Source organism: Gossypium hirsutum, chromosome A07 (assembly GCF_007990345.1).
Source record: "Gossypium hirsutum isolate 1008001.06 chromosome A07, Gossypium_hirsutum_v2.1, whole genome shotgun sequence".
Lineage (NCBI taxonomy): Eukaryota > Viridiplantae > Streptophyta > Magnoliopsida > Malvales > Malvaceae > Gossypium > Gossypium hirsutum.
The window spans coordinates 94,007,426-94,019,298 of record NC_053430.1 but is presented as its reverse complement, the minus strand read 5'-3'; positions in this window follow the sequence as shown (position 1 = coordinate 94,019,298).

The following is an 11,873-nucleotide window of genomic DNA, read 5'->3' as shown; positions in this document are numbered from 1 at the left end:
TCAAAATTCAACTCATATTGCGAGAAATGAGTTGAGCCTCAAGACACGTTGAGGTATTTCAATTTCTGTTTTCAAAATTCAACTCATATTGCGAGAAATGAGTTGAGCCTCAAGACACTTGAGTATTTCAATTTCTGTTTTAAATTACTCATATTGCGGATGAGTTGAGTCAAGCTTTTTTTTTTTTTTTAATTGATCATATTGCGAGAGGTGAGTTAAGCTTTTAATTTTTGTTTTTCAAATCAACTCATATTGCGAGAAATGAGTTGAGCCTCAAGACACGTTGAGGTAATTTCAATTTCTGTTTTCAAAATTCAACTCATATTGCGAGAAATGAGTTGAGCCTCAAGACACGTTGAGGTATTTTCAATTTCTGCTTCTCAAAATTCAACTCATATTGCGAGAAATGAGTTGAGCCTCAAGACACGTTGAGGTAATTTCAATCTTTGTTTTCAAAATTCAACTCATATTGCGAGAGGTGAGTTGAGCCTTTTAATTTCTGTTTTTCAAAAATCAACCATATTGCGAGAGGTAAGTTGAGCCTTTTAATTTCTATTTTTCAAAAACCAACTCATATTGCGAGAGGTGAGTTGAGCCTTTTTCTATTTTTCAAAAATCAACTCATATTGCGAGAGGTGAGTTGAGCCTTTTGCAAATTCTGTTTTCAAAAATCAACTCATATTGCGAGAAGTGAGTTGAGCCTTGGCTCACGTGCTGAGCTATTTTCAATTTCTATTTTTAATGTCTAGTTTTAAATAGTCAATTCATATTGCGAGAAATGAGTTGAGCTCAGGATCACATGCCGAGTAAAGAATAAAGATTGGACAATTGAACAAATTTAGTGCTTTTAAGTCTTTGCACTATCCTTGTTTCACAATGATAAGCAAAGAGGGGCAGTTGTAAGCACTAAATTTTTGTCCGACTAGAGTTTGTGTTTAATTTTCAAAATTTCAAAAAAAAAAATTTTAAAAAATAAAAATTGCATTTTGACCCCTAAACTTTTCCTAAATTTCATTTTGACCCTTAAACTTTCTTTAAATTTCACTTAGACCCCTAAACTTTCATTAAATTTCATTTTAATCCTAAATTTTCTAAAAATTACATTTAGCCCCAGAAGTTTTGCTGCATTTGTGATTTGGTCCTTCAGACAAGTTACGTGATTTGGGGCACTCACTTCCCAGATTTTCAGGCCATAAACATGGGTGGCTGCACCTTCTTCACCCACTACCTGCAAACAATGAGAAAGAGGACAAAATTTGGAGCTTTTAAAAAGAAAAATTGAAGAGAAGGGAGGGGGGATTTTTTTCGACAACCAAAAAAGCAAAAAAAAACAGCAGAGAAAGTTCAAAAAAATAAAAACAGCAGCAAGCCAAAAGACTCTGGCCACCGTCGCGCCACCACCATCGTTGCTCCACCACCGAAACCAAATCAAGAGCCAAGCAAGCATAAGCAAAAAAAAACAGCAAACAAGAAACAACAAAAAAAATAGCAAAGAAGAAAAAGGAGAGAGAGGAGCACCGACCATCGCACCACCGAGCCGAGGACGAGCACGAATGGCGGCCTGAAGGAGGCGACGGCTTGGGGCTAAGGTGCGGCAGTGAAGAAGAAAGGAAAAAGAAAAAGGAAAGAAAGAGGTTTTTGAAAAAAACAAAGCAGCAAAAAAAACAAAACAAAGCAGAAAAAATAAAATAGAAGCAGGCCACAGCCAGGCCTGTCCAGTAACCAGCAGGCCCACTCCCAGGCAGCCCACACCAACAGTAGCTGACCCAGCAGGGCCCAGGCCCGTGCAGCAAGCAGCAGACCAAGCAGGCCCCCAGGCCCGAATTCGGCAGCAGGCCCCCAGGCCCGAATCCTGCAGCAGAAAAAAAAAGGGTAAAAGAAAGAGCCCACCTTTCAAGCCCATAATATCAGGCCTTTGGTAATTTTTTTATCTCTTTTAATTTAGTATATGTATTTAAATGGTGTTTCATTTAATTTAAAGTAGCATTTTTAAAATAGTTTTTTTTATAAATATTATTATGTCATTCTACTTGCATGTTTAATATTAAAATAATAATATTTTAATGCATAAGGCAACGAACCGATTTAGCACCAAGCCGTTGATTTCATCGCTATGTTGGGTGGATATCGATAGCTCGTATTAAATTCGGGACCCGTTTTAAAAATAAAAAATGTTCAAAAATCCTCGTGTTTCAAAAAAATTTTCTCGTGTTTTAATACAACCCGATTAAATATTAAATTGAATTGGTTTGACACTAATTCGTCGATTTCATTGCCATGTTGGGGTGAATATCATCGATTCGTGTTAAATATGGTACGTTTTTCTAAAAAAAAATTCTTGTTTCAAATTTTCGAATCTTTAAAAATTACTCGTATTTTAGAAATTTTCGAATTTTCGCGTTTTCAAAAGTTTTCGTGTTTGAAAAAAATTTTCGCGTTTAAAAAATTTCTCGTATTTCAAAAATTGTCGTTTTTACAAATTTTCGTGCTTTCAATAATCCTCGTGCTTTTAAAAATTCTCATGTTTCAAAAATCTTCGTGTTTTCAAAATTCTAGTGTTTCAAAAATTTTCTTGTTTTCAGAAAAAATTTTCGTGTTTTAAAAAAAAAAATATTTCCGTGTTTTAAAAATTTTCGTGTTTTAAAAATTCTCGTATTTAAAATTTTTTTTAAGAAAAAATTGTGTTTCAAAAAAATGTCTTGTTTTAAAAATTCCCGTGTTTCAAAAAAAAATGTCGTGTTTTAAGAAAATTTCGTTTTTTCCAAAAATTTTCGTGTTTCTAAAATTTTCGTGTTTACAAATTCTCGTGTTTTCAAAAATTCTCGTATCTTAAAAAAAAAACTTTCGTTTTAAAAAAGAAATACTGCGCTTCAAAATTCTCGTGTTTTTTTTAAAAAAAAAGGGGTTCTCGTATTTCAATCGGATCACGACTAAATATTAAATGGAACTCGTATTTTTGAAAATTAAGACAACATGCGTTTAACGAGATACCAATTTTGGGCGTCGCGAGGGTGCTAATACCTTCCTCGCGCGTAACCGACTCCCGGACCCTAATTTTCTCTGGATTTTGACGTGGACCTAAAATTGTCTCTTTTTTTTAGAAAAGTTTTAAAAAAATTCTTCTAAAAAAGGATTTTATTTGGTGTCCGATCACACCTAAAAAAGATTGGTGGCGACTCCTCTTTTGTAAATAAAATTTGAAACTTTAATTTTTCAATAATCATTTCAACTAGCGCCTATTGCCAAATTTTTAGGTCGCTACACTGACTAGGTGTTTTCTCAGGTGTGATGTCATTTCAGTGCTCCTTAGTCGGCTTTTTCCTTCGAGCAATGAGAAGAATGTATGTTTTTGTAACTTTTTGTAGATATGATATCTTCTCTTAACTTGATTACTAAAAGGAAATTTTGACTCTTGCAGGGTTACAGAAGCGCAGAGTCTGCACCGTTGGAGAGCAATACCAAAGCAGAGTTATTTACTTGTCCCAAGTCTGATATTCCTTCCAAGAAAATTTACAGGTTGCCAGAAAGGAAGATCATGGAAATTCAAGATACACCATCATACTTGGAAAATGCTACATCATCTTATTGGTCAGACATATCAAGGGAAACCATGACCTCTGATATCGACTCTACAACCTATAACTATCACAGCGCTCTTCAAAAGACTTTAGAATTACCTACCTGCAAACTAAGAGAGAAAAATCTGACTTCCTGCATTGATAATGACTCCACTTTTGGCTTTCCATTCGTGAGACATGGATCTTTTCTACCATTTATTTCTTCCAACGAGCCAGATGATTTGCATGACCCAAATGGATCTTTACCTGCAAGAGAGGCTTTTTTCCCACTGCTTGAATGGGATTCCTTAAATGGTACATCACCTTACTGGTCAGACAGATCGAGGGAGACTATGCTCTCTAATATCCACTCTCCACCCTATAACAACCACAGCACCCTTCAAAAGTATTTAGAGTCACCTAGCTATGAAGTAAGAGAGAAAAATCTAATCTCCCGCGTTGAAGGTGACCCCACTTTTGGCTGTCCATTTGTAAGACCTCAATCTTTTCTACCATTTAGTTCTTTTAAAAAGCCTGATTATTTGCGTGATCCAACTGGGTTGTTGCCTGGAGGAGATCCATATTTTCCGCAGCTTGAATGGGATTCTGTAAACATGAATAAAAGAAGCTCATCTGCTACTTACCAGAATACAAATTGGACTATAGTTCCTGCATTACAATGTTCATGGGATCATCAGCAAAGTCTAGATATTCCATTTAATTCTGTCGAAAAGCTAGATGATTCCCATGATCCAAATGGATCTCCTGGAAGAGAACCACATTTGGCATTGCTTCAGTGGCACCCTGACGTAAATGAAAGGAGCTTATCAGCTACTTGTCCAGATACAAATTGGACCCTAATTCCTGCAGCACAAAGTTCATGGAATCATCAGCAAAGTCTAAATAACTGGCGCGAATCATTTGGAACTCTTGGGTTGTGTTCATCACCTGTACTAGGAAATTATCCCCAATACTTTTATACATTAGTGTCTCCCACTAGTACCAGCTATGAGAAACATGACTTTGGAAGATCTATTTTAGAAACAGATGAAGAAATAATTGCAGATTCGCAACATCTTCCTTTGACCTTATCACATTCCTCAAATTGCTTTAATCTGATTGCTGATTGCAATCATTTTGAAGTTGCATGTCAAGGCAGCGAGTCTAGTGGCTTTCTCCCATCTCCTGAAAATCACCTTGGCTTCATGAGCAATGCTTTGGTTGAGGAGAATAATACTACTGATTTTGGAAATCATCTTTCCTTTGCTCTTAATGTACAATGGAAATCTTACAATCAAGTTGTTTAAGAAGATAAATGATCTTCAATTTCCTGAAAAAGGAATCATATATTCAACTTTCTTTGTGAAGATGAATTTGTGAGTTCCTTGGGCGGTTCACATTATAGAAGCCTTTTTAACACTGCAATGAAGTTATGCTGGACATCCATGACTGGTGATCTTTATATTTCCAAATATCTCGGGACAAAGATAAAGGTGCATTCCTATTTGCTTGGATAATGAAGCCTGGACTAAAGAAACATATGATATGATATTGATAATCAATTCAAATATGCCTTTGATGTGGTCCTTGCTTTTTAAAGATGTTCACAGGTTTTCGAAGGCTAAACAACGGTAGCTAAACTTTTTAGCAAATTATAAATGTATTGAAGTTTTAGGTGGATGGAGTTCCTTTGGCCATCTTACTGTAGTGCATACTGACTATGAAAACTGTAGGGTATTGAAGGCGGTTGCATCCTTTTTAAATCTGATATTCAGTTTTGTCATAATGAAGAATTTAACTGATGGTCTTTTTTTTTTTTTCCAGTAACATGTGACCCAGGAATAGATGCCATTGTTAATTTTTTCTCCAACCACATGGCCATATTCATCAATTGCAGAAAATGCAGGTCACAGAGGAACTCAGTCTTGCAGCTTAATTGTGGCACTTTCTTCTGTCGAGTGCCCGGGAGCATGCAGAGTGGAACTGTGAGCAAAAACTGAGAACTTGGACCTAAGATTCTGAGAGTGCTTCACCAATCCCAATGGTTATCAAATGACGGCTTGAACCTTATCCAATGAGATACATTTTGAGGTAAGGATCAATGACACACCATGTTAAGTAGAATTCTAGAAAGGAAAGATGTTATTGTTAATTCCATTAGTTAGAATGAAATCATGCAATTTGCATTGAAATTGAAAGTAGTGAATTGGGAGAGAAGGATACCCAACCCCACATCAGAAAAACATACATCCATGTCTTGTACTCTTTAGTCTTGCATGATTTAGCATAGCATATCATCTGAAAAAATTTACTAAATACCCAACAAAATCTGCAAAATTTTAGGATTTAATGGAGAAACATCATTATTTTATAGTTTCAGGACTTTTGTGTTCACAATCATAATAAATATAATGCAACCAAAAACCGTATACAATTTAAATCTTGCAAAATCTTTTTTTTTTAATAGGACAGGAGACAGAGCATTGATGATTTTTTTTGGTGAAAGATGAATTTTAATTCCTAGCAATGAATTAGTGTGGTATCATTAAATGTGACACGTCAATTTTGTAATAGGAATTTTGTTAGGAAATCTGTTCCCCATTTTTTATTCATTAAATAGACAGTAAATAAGAGAAAAAAAAATGGGAGAGAGCAACCCAAATCTTTCTAGGTGCACTACCCAGTTCCCTACCCAAATATCCATAAAAAGGTGGTCTGTCCATGCCAGGCTGCCAAGCTTGCCTGCCATTTCCCATCAATCAAAAAGCTTTAAAAGTTATGTAAAATGGGCTCCTCTGGCAAAAATAATAAATTGCTCCATTTAATTACTAATACAGGTTCTTACATTTCTAATTTGCCTTATTTTGTAGGGTCGAGTACCTTTCTGTGATAAATGGGAATTAAACTTTGCTGCGATTAAAGAACATCACTTAAACTATACTTACCAACTATAAACAAAATGACATTTATTAATTATGCTTTTTTCTACTGTACAATATTTTTTTCCTTGAAATTTTTATTGTTGTTAATTATATTGGGTTTAGATTAAATGGTTATTTAAAGGGCATTCAGGTTTTCATCCTTCAACCCAATATGCATTGTTGTACATTTTTATCAGCTATATATTTATACTAATCTTTAAATATCGGTTGAGTTTTTCTCAAAAATCAAGTAAAATTAATTAAGAAATTATCAAAAATTTATATTATTTTATAAAGTATGTTTTTGTTTTTGTTTTTTATATTTTGTTATATAGTAAAATTTGAACTTATTATATTTCCTCCACATGTTCTTTCATGTGTCTGTAACATCTCACAGTAGACGAACTTTAGATTATAATATATTAACGGATTTACATAAAATAACTTTTGTCAGATATGCATGAGATACATATAAAGATTTAAACTCATTAATTATCTAATTATTCTAAGAAGTCATATCCTAAAATATCAAATCATCGTCATTGTAGGAAACAAAGTGTGATCTCATTTACACTAAAATATTTTAATCCCCCACTATATAAACTCACCATAACACCTGAGAAAAATCAAGACAAAATATCCCCTTTTTTCGTCATAATTCTCCTCCAACTTTCTAAAAGCATATTACCAGACTTATCATTAAGTGGCTCTCAATCTCAACTAAGGGTGAACTCCCATCAAATCAACCTTATTCTCTTCTTTATTAATCTTACTGATTAATAAAACTTAGACACCATGATTTTCAATATTTAACTTTATTATTTTATCCAATGTTTTATTTGATTTTTACATATAAACTTTTAATAAATATTTTATTTAATTTTTTATCCATAACCTAGTATACATTATATATTAAAAATTAATCATAATATGTTCAATCAACTAAATAATCATCATCTCTAGCATTAGCTCATCATTATCTCTAGTATTAGGTTGCATGTGCTTTTTCGGGTAGTTACTTGACTAAGAGGGAGGACTTTGTTGATTAGGTGTAGAGTCAATAATATTAGAAATTATATGAATTATACTAAAAAAAGAGAGAGAGCATATTTTATATGTGATTAAATAAGATCACTTGAACTATTCGTACCAACTATAAACAAAATAACATTTGTTTATTCTGCCCTTTTTAACTCTTGTCCTCTACTCTACAATATCTTACATCTTTGGCCTATATATTATATTATATTATATTATATATCTTACCACTTACCAGTTGTCATCAGAAATTAATCATAATATATAAATTTGAATCAATTACATCAGCATTCAGCATCTTAGCCTTACATTGCACGTGCATTTTTGGATAGTTCATTGTTTAAGAGGAGGCTTTGTTGCATTAGGAGTAGAGCTGATAATATTAAATATGATGTATAATATAATATATATTTAAAATAATACAAATTATTAACACATTATAGTTTATATCAATAAATATATATTAATGGTGTGTTTGTACACCATAAAATAAAGTAATTGAATGAAATGTAACTATTAGGGCTGTAATTAAGTTCTGAAATTATAATTTTCTAAATGCATTTAGTAGATAAAGTATATTTACATTATAATTTTTTATATAGTATTCGATGGTATAAATTATAATTATAAATCTACACCTTTTAAATCTATTTAAAAATATTAATTACTATAAAAGTTATCAATAATACTTGAGAAAAAATTTTAAACAAATAACAAAATTAAAATCAAATCATTGTATATAATACGTTAGTCGATAATATGATTACAAATAAAAATAAAAAGAAAAATAAATATCATATACATTTTTATCTAATTGTTCTAACGTGCTATATTTGTTGAGTTATTCCTTTTCCAACATTTAATTTATACTTATCAATTTCTTCATCATCCATATCGAAATATGAATCTAAATCATTTAGATTACGATGATTTTTCAAGACAGCAAATGTTCTCTCAATTACATTTTAAAGTTTTAAATGTCTTAAATTAAAAAGTTCACAAATTGTCTTTAATTATTACGTCTTACTCTATTATCTTGAATAGTATTATATCCGATAATATGATATAAGATAACTTTTTACATTTGAATAATCAACTTTATAGATTACCAAATGAAATCTTTAATTAATTTTGAGATCTCTCCTGAAAAAACACATTCTAAAATCTAAAGCGGAAGTTAACTTTGTAATCCTTTGATTATAATAATTTTTTTTATTTTATAACTTTTTTTATAATATTTCGATTATTATTATTCTAGGGAAAAATAATATAAAATTTATAATATAATTTTTATAAACTTAATTTGTTATTTGGTCCAAAATTGCTTGAAATATTTAGACTTAAAAATCTTAAAATTAAATTATTTTTTATTATTGTATAAAAGTAACTTTTGTAATCTTGTATATAAATAATTTCTCAAATTTAAAATCATGTATTTGTGTTTAAAAAATCATAGGTGTAATTTTTATTGCACGTAATTATCCGTGTAATTACCCTAATTCTTAGTTTTTCTCTTAAGAATTGGAGAGTATAATTTAGGTACTCTAATTAAACTCATTTAGGTACTCTAATTAAACTCAATTTAATGGGATTTACAAATTACAGTGGTTATCTAAACATATTACTCTTGTGTAATTATAAAAAGTTACATCCAATTTCAATTACCGAATGACTTTTCGAATACTATCTGTACAGGCCCATTTTGACCTAACCCATTTCAGCCCAGTCTACCCAAATTTACCCATTACAACAAACCTAAAACCCAACAGACCCAACACCCAAATAACCTAACAACCCTAGCCCAACAAAATCAGAAAAATGAACAGTAAAAACAAACCATAGGTGCGCCGCACCTAGGGTCTTCTGACTTCGGCCGCCGTCAGCGCAAATGGCGCACCTGCCACCGTCCCTTCCATGCCTCCATCACGTCTCTACCCACCTGCTTCACCTGCAAATAATAAAGAGAACAACAGCAACAAGCAAAAGGGGGGTATTATTTTTGGTTCAAAAAACTGATTCAAGGACCATTGTAAAAGGGGGCGGTTTTCCCCTCTTAAAAAAAAACACTTTCAGAAATCAAAGAAACAAAAAATTTGAAGGTGATTTGCGATTCTCCTGTTCCGGATTTGTTTATTTTTCTTTTTCTTCTCTCTACATCTACAAACAAAGAAACAGAAAAAGGAAACGAAACGGTACCTGAGTCACTTCGCTTGCGTTGTCGCCGGAGTCCGTCTTCGGGTCTTCGAGATCGGACCCCGAGGGCGACGTTTGGGGGTTTCGCTCCTCGGCCCTACGAGTCTAAAGCCCGATCCTTAGTTGGTCCCTGAAACAGGGTTAAAAACCGACCGTTTAGAACCTCCGACCACCGCATGTGGCGGGGTCATGGGTGGCCCGTTTAGCCAAAGGAAAAGGCGGGCTGAGGGTTTCCTTTTTTCTCTGAAGTTTTTTTCTAAACAATGAAAGAATGAGTTTTTTAAAAAAAAATTGTCTTAAATAAGGTTTTCAAAACGGTGCCGTTTGGGCTTAGGGTTCAGAGACCAAAAACGGCGTCGTTTTGGTCTCTGACCCACGCGGTGACCCGACCCAAGGGGAGGATCCGCGTGTTTCTAACTTTTGGGTTATTTGCGCAATGGGTCCCTCCGATTTTGTGGTACTTGCAGGGAAGTTTTCTGCATTTTTGCAATTTGGCCACAAAGTTTTGTTTTTCTCTCAATTTGGCCCACTGCTGCGCTGCGTTTTGAGGCGGCTGGGTTATTTTCCTATTTGATCCCTTCGTTTTTGGCGCGCTCTTTAATTTAGTCCCTTTTATTTTGAATTCGCCCAGTTTCTTTTGTTTTATTTCGATTTAGCCCATATTTTAACAATTTTATGTTATTATTATTATTATTATCATTATTATTGTTATATATATATCTTTATTATTCTCATTATATATTTTCATTTATATTTACTTGTGTAATTTTAAATATGTGTCTTATTATATTAATATTATTATTATATATTTGCTTATATATGTATATATATATATGTATATGTATTTGTTTCTAACTTATTTAATATATACATAAATACTTTTTCTTTCATATATGTATATCTATATACTTTCCATTTTTCCTCACGAATATACGTATACATATTTAGATGTTTTTTTTATATATACGGTTTCTTTTATATCTATACATATATATATTTATCTTATTTTATTTTTTATATATCTCACATGCCTATTTTTTATATGTATATATTATTTATTTATATAATATTTGTACGCATTTGCGCATTTTATTTACATGTTACGGTTTATTATTTCGCATGTTATCGATTTGTTCTTTTTCTTTGTTTTATTTTATTATTATTGCCCGTATTATTTTTATACTTTTGTATTCATCATAGTTTTGCCATGCATAATAATGTAATTTGCTTTCACATTTTTACTACGACTTCGTGTTTTTATTTCATTCAATATAACAAAATTTGTTTTAAAAAACGGCACTTCGTGTTTAGATTCGAGAAGATCGTGCCCTAACTTACTGGGTTTCGATTTTCACAATGAATCTAAATATACGAATCTTTTCAAACTCAAGTTTTTAAACAATCTCGGGAATTTTAAAAAAAAAGATCGTGTCCTAACTTACTGGGCATGGTCCCTTTTCTAAACCCGAGATAATTAAACATCTTTTAAATAAGTAAATTTTTCCATTCATCTGCGTATCAGGAATTCAAGACGTTGTGTCCTAACTTACTGGATGTGATGCTTTCTTTCTCGATTAACGTGGAACGTGTCCCTTTTTCCCAAAAATTTTCATTTTAATACAAGGATCGTATTTTTAGATTCTTCAAAGTTCTCGATTTTCGACATTAAGACATTAAGTAGTCAACTAGGTACCAATTTTGGGCGTTACGAGGGTGCTAATCCTTCCTCGTACGCAACCGACTCCCGAACCCGTTTTTTTTAAATTTCGTGGACCAAAACAGTTGTTTTAGTAAAATCAAATCATTTATTAAAAACAACAATTTTCAAGGTGACCCAATCACACCTCAAAAAGGATTGGTGGCGACTCCCATTTTTGTTTTCATTTTCCAAAACCCAAGTTGACCCCGTTTTCATCCAAAAAATGGTGTCAACAGCTTGGCGACTCCACTGGGGACAAACACGAGAGTCAAGCCATGAGTTGATTACTTTTTGTCTTTTTGTCAAAAATAAAAAACCTAGTTTAAATATACGATCCTTTCATTGTATTTTTATTTATTATGATCTTCGTCATTGTGATTCATAATTGCTGTGTTTAAGTTCAGATTTATTTTTGCACATTGCATTGCATGACCGTTGGTCACACCCTTTTTAAGTGGGAGTGAG